Source organism: Dreissena polymorpha, chromosome 9, assembly GCF_020536995.1.
Source record: "Dreissena polymorpha isolate Duluth1 chromosome 9, UMN_Dpol_1.0, whole genome shotgun sequence".
NCBI lineage: Eukaryota > Metazoa > Mollusca > Bivalvia > Myida > Dreissenidae > Dreissena > Dreissena polymorpha.
Window position 1 is genome coordinate 56,430,328 of NC_068363.1, and position 10,097 is coordinate 56,440,424.

Below are 10,097 nucleotides of genomic sequence, written 5' to 3' on the forward strand. Positions count from 1 at the left end.
ATTACCACGGCCTAGAGTAATTATAAGCAGGCAGTTAATTATGTAAAGCAATCGTGTAAAACCCTAGTATTAGAAACCCTGGCTGCTTATGATTATCGAACTAGCTCGTGACAGCGGTATTTAAAATTGAAACCAACGAAAAAACATCGCAAAACTTTAATCAAGTTATAATTAAAAAAGAATCACAGATTCGATAATACAAATCACAGATGCGATATATTAATAAATAACGTAAATCCAAATTATTGCACAATTATTTGAGAATGATTTCAAACACACAAACGAACTAAACGAAACCTAAAAATTAATCAAATTCGGATAACTTAAGAATCATTTTGAAAAGTAGAGTAAAAGTAAAACAACGAATAAAATAACGTAAAACGATAATGAAGTTACACAGACAAACTGTAAACCATTATAATTTTTAATCAGTATTCACGGATTTATGTGAAGTCCTCACGTATCGAGAAAGGTTTGTTTTGCGTTTGTACGTTTTGAAACACTCCTCACTACTGTAACACTTGTCATGCATGTGGGTATTGACGTGCTCTCTGAGGTCATTCGCACTCCTAACTGCCAACCCACACTGGTAACATTTCACCAATCCCTCTTTTTTGCACTTTTCTCTCTAGCCACGAGTAGGTACTTGTCCGCAAAGCTCTTGCCGCACTGTACACACACGTTACATTGGGGTCCTTTGTTCGTTGAAGCCTTCTAAGATTGTAGGCCCTCTGAGAAAAAAACAACATATTTTATTCACGTGACATTTCAATGCGTAAACACGCTATTTAAAAAATGTTAGTATCTGAGGAAACGCGTTCGTTAGTTTTAAATTACAAACGATTTGACGATTATTGAGTTATTTCAAAATATATGATAACCTGAGAGATGAGATATATTGTATATTTGTGTTGTTTCAAGAAAATCCGTTCATCTGGTTAGCATAACTGTATAAAAATGTAACTATTTTTAAGGTATTTAATCTTACCTGAAATGCTTTCCCACAGCAGTTATAGTTTGTAGAGTTAGCGTGTCCCCTAATGTGGCGCAATAATCCAGCTCTGGTCTTCGACATTTTTCCGCATTCGGAGCATTGAGCCATACCTTAAAGCAAATATAACATTTAAAAAAAATTACGATACATTACTTCACCTAACAGTAGTGTTTGGCGCCAAAATAAAAATGGAATTTGATACAATAACATAAAGTGTACACTTATTTAAGGTAAGCATGGACTTGTCATCGATTTAAGATGCCCCAGCGTAAGATTTTAATATTATAATGGGGATTGTACAGAATGCCTGTAAATCATAATTATGTATTAGTTCAACAAGCGGTGCAAGCGTAGTGTATAGCCATTATGTGTTTTACATGCTAGCGCATTTAAAAATCCCGTTTCATATACATTGTTGACAAGCATTTTTTTAAACAACTAAATAGAACTGAAAAACTTAAAAACAGTATACCACACAGATCCGTTGAAAAACGTATACCACACAGATCATATAACTGTAAAAATAGTTTTCTTGAATTTTGTTTCGTAAATAAATAACAGAAACCTGAAAATGGATGCAAAATGATGTAGTGTAAGCTCCGCCCATAAAATTTATTTCTTAATTTCACCAGAGGTGATGTTTTTGTGTAAAAAAAAAAAATGTCCCCACACTGATCCTACCCTTGTCTAACCGTTCAAACGCGCGGTTGCACTTTACTGAAAAAATACTTATTTGTTTTATAAAATCATGATACCTATAGAAAACTCTCATGAATGAGCGGGCTCTCCACTTTATCCCATTAAAAATGGTGACATATTAAAAAAGTTGTCCTTAAAAATCTTACCTTCGTCGCGCTTTTGTTGATATTTTACTCCCCACACAGATCTTAAAAGTCACGTGGTATAGGCACCGTGACCATATGAATGTTAAATTAATTGTTATGTTTTGTTAAATTCGATCCGAAATTTGAGAGTTATATTTGCCTTGTTATCCAACTGTTCTAAACTCTTATTAAGTGTTCACTTTGAATTCAAATTAAATGACAATTGAATATTGGAATTTGAAAGCACCAGTAATATCTTATTTTCTTACTAAATAATGGAATTATGTCTATTAAAAGGAACAACACGTGATCCATAAGTACGTTCAGTTCTATATTACATTTAAGTTCGTACACGCATTTGTGACACATGCATTAACCCTCGAAAATGATCAATGCTAATTTATACACTAACACAATTACACTTGAAGAACATTGTTTGTGCAATAATCGAATGTTTGCTTTTAAAAACACTTGACAAAGTAATTGCGGATGGTACAGACTCTATTGTTTGTTTTTGTACACGCCGACTGCGATACACTACTAACATGTTCTGTTTTCTGTTTATAAGCACCAGTATAATCTTATTTTCTTACTAAATAATTTATATTATGTGTATTAAAAGGAACATCGTGCACTTACAATGGGACGGTTTACGAAGATGGTGAAAGCTTCATGGACGATTGTAACACCTGTAAATGCATGCATGGAAACGTTGGCTGTACCAGGAAAGCCTGTGGTGACAGTAAGTAATGGCTATATAATATAAAAGTTCACTACTATTCACGTTATTGTTGTTTAACTATTTTAAAAGCGAAACTTAAATATAAAAAAACACACATTTGTTTATAGTTCATTTGGCAAATAGCACGTGCCATCATATTAAATGTCATCATTTAATGCCATTTTAATTCATTCATAACATCCAAAACTTCACTCACTAATTTTACTATATATATCACGTTATTAGGGAATTCCTTAATGGCAACGGTATCGATTTAAACTTTAAAATGTAATTAGTACTAACACATCATGAGATCAATTCTATAGAAGGGTCCAAACATGTACTACTTTTATGGTGCTACATACAATGGTACCTTAATGAAATTACCGAAACTTGCATTTTGACTTTCACAATACATTTGAATGATATGAAGCAATCTTTGATGTATTTAACCTGTCTCGCTTCCCCAAAAGTAATAGTGTCCAAAACCATAGTTACGTGTTCGCTCATCATATATGAAACTAAAACAAGTTTTCGAAACCCTTTCTGTAATTGGAATTAATAGAAATGTGATGTTATTATTATCTGACATTATAAATGAAGCGTTAATTTCTATATTCATTGTTGTTTATTAGCGTTATTTCATTGATAAAACACCTAGATGACATTGAAATATTTTGATACTTTTTTTCAATGTAATATTTCGACAGTATCAAGGCAATCTGAATGTTAAATAACAAGCTAAGATAACTGGTTAAAGACCGACAATACAAAGCGTAAGTAACAAGTTTGATGTTAAATTTAAACCCTAAAACAATATGAATGCAAATTAGTGTGTCTTCTTACAACGGACTTGAAAAGTTATAATATTAAAATCAATCGAGTGAGTTTAAGATATCAATTTAACGTTTTGGAGTTCTTGTGTGTCGTTAAATATCAGTTTAATAGATGGGTCTAGTAATTGAAAACATTAATATGTCCTCCGCTCTAATATACTGGTGAAATTACACCTGCTGGTGCATCCTGCCCCAAATGATCCATAAGTACGTTTAGTTCTATATTACATTTAAGTTTGTACACGCATTTGTGACACATTCATTACCCTCGAAAATGATCATTGCTAATGTATACACTCACACAATTACACTCGAAGAACATAGTTTGTGCAATAATCGAAAGTTTTGCTTTTAAAAACACTTGACAAAATAATTGCGGATAGTACAGTTCCTTACGTTTGTTTTTGTATACGCCGAAATGGACACACTACTTAAATGTTCTTGTTTATTTCAATAAGCACCAGTATAATCTTATTTTTTACTAAATAATTGTATTATGTCTATTAAAAGTAACACCGTGCACTTACAATGGGACGGTTTACGAAGATGGTGAAAGCTTCATGGACGATTGTAACACCTGTAAATGCATGCATGGAAGCGTTGGCTGTACCAGGAAAGCCTGTGGTGGCAGTTAGTAATGGCTATATAATATAAAAGTTCACTACTATTCACGTTATTGTTGTTTAAATATTTAAAAAGCGAAACTTTAAATAAAAACACACACTTGTTTATAGTTCATTTGGCAAAAAACTCATGCAATCAAATAAATTGTCATAATTTATTGACATTATAATTCATTCATAACATCTAAAAATTCACCTACTGAGTTTTACTGTATATATCACGTAATTTTGGAATTCTTTAATGACAAAGGTATGGATTTATACTTTAAAAAGTAATTATTACTAATACATCATGAGATCAATTCAATAGAAGGGTCAAAACATGTAATACTTTTATGATGCTACATACAATGGTACCTTAATGAAATTACCGAAACTTGCATTTTGACTTTCACAATACATTTGACTGATATGAAGCAATCTTTGATGTATTTAACCTGTCTCGCTTCCCCAAAAGTAAAAGTGTCCAAAACCATAGTTACGTGTTCGCTCATCATATAGCAAAATACAACTAGTTTTCGAAACCGTTTCTGTATTTGGAATTAATGGAAATGTGATGTCATTATTATCTGACATTATAAATACAGCGTTAATTTGTATATTCATTGTTGTTTATTAGCGTTATTTCATTGATAAAACACATAAATGACATTGAAGATATTTTGATACTTTTTTTCAATGTAATATTTCGACAGTATCAAGGCAATCTGAACGTCTAATAACAAGCTAAGTAACTGGTTAATGACCGACGTTAAAAAGCGCAAGTCACAAGTGCGACGTTAAATATAAACCCTAAAACAATATGAATGCAAATTATAGTGTGTCTTCTTACATCGGACTTGAAAAGTTATAATATTTATATCATAACTTTTTGGAGTTCTTTTGTGTCGTTGAATATCAGTTTAATAGATGGGTCTCAGTATTTGATAACATTCAAATGCCCTCCGCTCTAATTTACTGGTCAAATTACACCTGCTGGTGCATCCTATCCCAAATGATCCAAAACAGTTCTATATTACATTTAGGTTCGGACACGCATTTGTGACACATTCATTTACCCTCGAAAAGGCTCATTGCTTATTTATACACTCACACAATTACACTTGAAGAACATAGTTTGTGCAATAATCAAATGTTTTGCTTTTAAAAACACTTGATAACATAATTGCGGAAAGTACAGTTCCTTACGTTTGTTATCGTATACGCCGACTTGGACACACTACTAAAATGTTCTTGTTTATTTCAATAAGCACCAGTAATATCTTATTTTCTTACTAAATAATGGAATTATGTCTATTAAAAGGAACAACACGTGATCCATAAGTACGTTCAGTTCTATATTACATTTAAGTTCGTACACGCATTTGTGACACATTCATTTACCCTCGAAAATGATCATTGCTAATTTATACACTAACACAATTTCACTTGAAGAACATTGTTTGTGCAATAATCGAATGTTTGCTTTTAAAAACACTTGACAAAGTAATTGCGGATGGTACAGACTCTTTTGTTTGTTTTTGTACACGCCGACTGCGATACACTACTAACATGTTCTGTTTTCTGTTTATAAGAATCAGTAAAATCTTATTTTCTTACTAAATAATTTATATTATGTCTATTAAAAGGAACATCGTGCCCTTACAATGGGACGGTTTACGAAGATGGTGAAAGCTTCATGGACGATTGTAACACCTGTAAATGCATGCATGGAAATTTTGGCTGTACCAGGAAAGCCTGTGGTGACAGTAAGTAACGGCTATATAATATAAAAGTTCACTACTATTCACGTTATTGTTGTTTAACTATTTTAAAAGCAAAACTTTAATATAAAAAACACACATTTGTTTATAGTTCATTTGGCAAATAACACGTGCCATCATATTAAATGTCATCATTTAATGCCATTTTAATTCATTCATAACATCCAAAACTTCACTTACTAATTTTACTATATATATCACGTTATTAGGGAATTCCTTAATGGCAACGGTATGGATTTAAACTTTAAAATGTAATTAGTACTAACACATCATGAGATCAATTCTATAGAAGGGTCCAAACATGTACTACTTTTATGGTGCTACACACAATGGTACCTTAATGAAATTACCGAAACTTGCATTTTGACTTTCACAATACATTTGAATGATATGAAGCAATCTTTGATGTATTTAACCTGTCTCGCTTCCCCAAAAGTAATAGTGTCCAAAACCATAGTTACGTGTTCGCTCATCATATAGAAAAATATTCATTGATACAACATATAGATGACATTGAAGATTGTTTAATACTTTTTTTTCAATGTAATATTTCGACAAAATCAAGGCAATATGAACGTTAAATAACAAGCCAAGATAACTGGTTAAAGACCGACGTTACAAAGCGTAAGTCACAAGTGCGATGTTAAATTTAAACCCTCAAACAATATGAATGCAAATTATAGTGTGTCTTCTTACAACGGACTTGAAAAGTTATAATATTAAATCAATTCGAGTGAGTTTAAGATATCAATTTAACGTTTTTGAGTTATTGTGTGTCGTTGAATATCAGTTTGATAGATGGGTCTAAGTATTTGAAAACAGTCAAATGTCCTCCGCTCTAATATACTGGTCAAAGTACACCTGCTGGTGCATCCTGCCCCATATGATCCATAAGTACGTTCAGTGCTTTATTACATTTAAGTTCGTACACGCATTTGTGACACATTCATTTACCCTAGAAAAATTATCATTGCTAATGTATACACTCACACAATTTCACTTGAAGAACATAGTTTGTGCAAAAATCGAATGTTTGCTTTTAAAACACTTGACAAAGTAATTGCGGATAGTTCAGTTCCTTACGTTTGTTTTCGTATACGCCGACTGGGACACGACTAAAATGTTCTTGTTTATTTCAATGAGCACCAGTATAATCTTATTTTCTTACTAAATAATTTATATTATGTCTATTAAAAGAAACACCGTGCACTTACAATGGGACGGTTTACGAAGATGGTGTAAGCTTCATGGACGATTGTAACATCTGTAAATGCATGCATGGAAACGTTGGCTGTACCAGGAAAGCCTGTGGTGACAGTAAGTAATAGCTATATAATATAAAAGTTCACGGCTTTTCAAGTTATTGTTGTTAAACTATTTTAAAAGCAACACTTTGAATAAAAACACACATTTGTTAATAGTTCATTTGTGCTATCAAATAAAATGTCATACTTTTATGCCATTTGAATTAATTCAGAACATCTAAAATGCAAATTTTTAGTTTTACTGTATATCACCTGATTTTGGAATTCTTTAATGGCAAAGGTATGGATTTATAATTTAAAATGCAATTATTACTAATTCATAATGAGATCAATTCAATAGAAGAGTCCAAACATGTACTAATTTTATGATGCTACATAAAATGGTACCTTTATGAAATTACTGAAACTCGCATTTTAACTTTTACAATACATTTGAATGATATGAAGCAACCGTTGATGTATTTACATGTAAACTGCCTCGCTTCTCAAAAAGTACTAGTGTCCAAAACCATAGTTACGTGTTGGTTCATCAAATATCAAACTAAAACAAGTTTTCGAAACCGTTTTGTAATGGAAGTTGATGGAAATTGGATGTTATTCTAACCTTAAACTAATAAATGAATTAATGTGAATTGCTATATAAATAGCCGCTAATGAGCGTTATCACATTGATAACACACCTAGATTACATTGAAGATTTTTTAATACTTTTTTTCAATGTAATATTTGAACAATATTAAGGCAATCATAACGTGAAATAACGAGCTTAGATAACGGGTTAAAGGTCGACATTAGCAATCGTAAGGCACACGTACGGGGTAAAATTGTAACCCTATAACCATTTGAATGCAAATAATAGTTTGTCGTCTTATAAGGGAATTAAAGGATTAAATTATTAACACAAATTCGAGTGAGTTTAAGATATCAATTTAACGTTTTGGATTTCTAATTTGTCTTATTGGTGAAATAGAAGTGTCTAGAAATTTAAATTAATTAAAATGTACTCCGCTCTACTTTACTTGTCAAATTACACCTGCTGTTGTATGCTGCCCCCCAAAGCCATATAAATATGTTCATGCAATAACCGATAAAAAAAATACAAAAACACTTGAAAAAGTACATGCGGTCAGTACAGTTCCTTACTTTAGTTTTTTCGTATTCGCCGACCGGGACACACTACTAAAATGTTATTGTTTATGTCCATATGCACCTATACAATCTTATTTTCTTACTTAATAATTTTAATTTGGTATATTAAAAGGAACACCGTGCAATTACAAGGGGAAGGTTTACGAAGATGGTGAAAGATTCAAGGACGATTGTAACCACTGTACATGCGTGCAAGGAAACGCTCTCTGTACGCTGAAAGTCTGTTTATACGGTCAGTAATAGCTATATAATATTACAGTCGGCTACTATTCATGTTTTTGTTGTTAAAAAAAATTAAGCGGCATAATTAAACAAAAATACACATTTGTTAATAGTATATTTGGTGAATAACTCGTGCCATCAAATAAAAATGTCATAATGTTATGCAATTTTCATACATTCGTAACATCTAAAACTGCACTTAAAAAGTTTTACTGTAAAAATCACGTCATTTGGAAATTACTAAATGGTTAAGGTATGGATTAGGCTTTAAAAAATCAATTAATTTACTAATACATCATGAGATCAGTTTCACAGAAGGGTGAAAAATACACTAATTTTATGATGCTACATACAATGGTACCTTAAAGAAATTAATGAAACTCGCCATTTGACTATCACAATCCATTTCAACATTATGTAGCAACCTTTGATACGTTTAACAGGCCTCGATTCCCATACAGTACTTGTGTCCAAAACCATAGCTACGTGTTGGCCCATCATATATAAAACAAAAACAAGTTTTCAAAACTGTTTTTTAATGGACGTTAATGAAATTTGAATATTGAATCGCCATTAATAAGCTTTTAAGCATCGATTACACACCTTCAGTACTTGTGATAAGTTAAAAAAAAATCAATGTAACATTTCGACAATATTAAGGCAATCATAACGTTAAATAACTAACTGAGTTAACGGGTCTAAGGCCGACATTTTCAAGTGTTAGTTACAAGTACGGCGTAAAATTTAGACCCTAAAACCATATTAATTTAAAATATATTGTTTCTTCGTTAATACTTAAAATGATTTTACTATTAACATAGATGCGAGTGAGTTCAAGAAATCGAATTAACGATTTGGAGTTCTAATGTGTGTTCGAATATCAGTTATATAGAAGGGTCTAAAAAATTGAATTAATTCAAATGTCCTCCGCTCTACGGTACTGGTCAAATAACATGTTCAAATCTATATTACATTAAAATGTGTAGACGCATGTGCAAAACATTTATTTATCATAGAAGGTATGCAATGATGAATTATACGCTCATTACATAACACTTGAAAGAACATAGTTAATGCAACAATAGAATGTTTTACAATAAAAAAAACACTTGACAAAGTAAATGCGGATAGTACAGTCCCTTACTTTTGTGTTCGTATATGCCGACTGGGACACACCACTCATATCTTCTTGCTTATGTCAATAAGCACCAGTATAATCTTTTCTTTTCAAATTAATTTTATTAGGTATATTTTGAGGAGCACCGAGCACTTACAAGAGGAAGGTTTACGAAGATGTTGATATATTCATACCTGAATGCAATTACTGAAACTCGCATTTCGACTGTCACAATGCATTTTAACGTTTTGTAGCAACCTAGGACACATTTAACAGGCCTCAATCCCCATAACCTCCACGTATCCAAAACCAAAGTTATGTGGTGGCTCAAAATGTATCAAATCAAAATAAGCATTCGAAGCCGTTTTTATAGAGTTAATGGAAATTGGATTTTATTCGAACTTTATTTTACATTAATTTATGAAACTTGAATTGTCATATTAATTGCCGTTAATGAGCATTATTACATCGATACCACACCTAGATTACTTTTGATAATTTTTTTCTTCACTAGTTTTTCAATGTAAACTTTCGATAATATTACGGAAATCAAAACGTAAAATAACTTACTGAATTAACATGT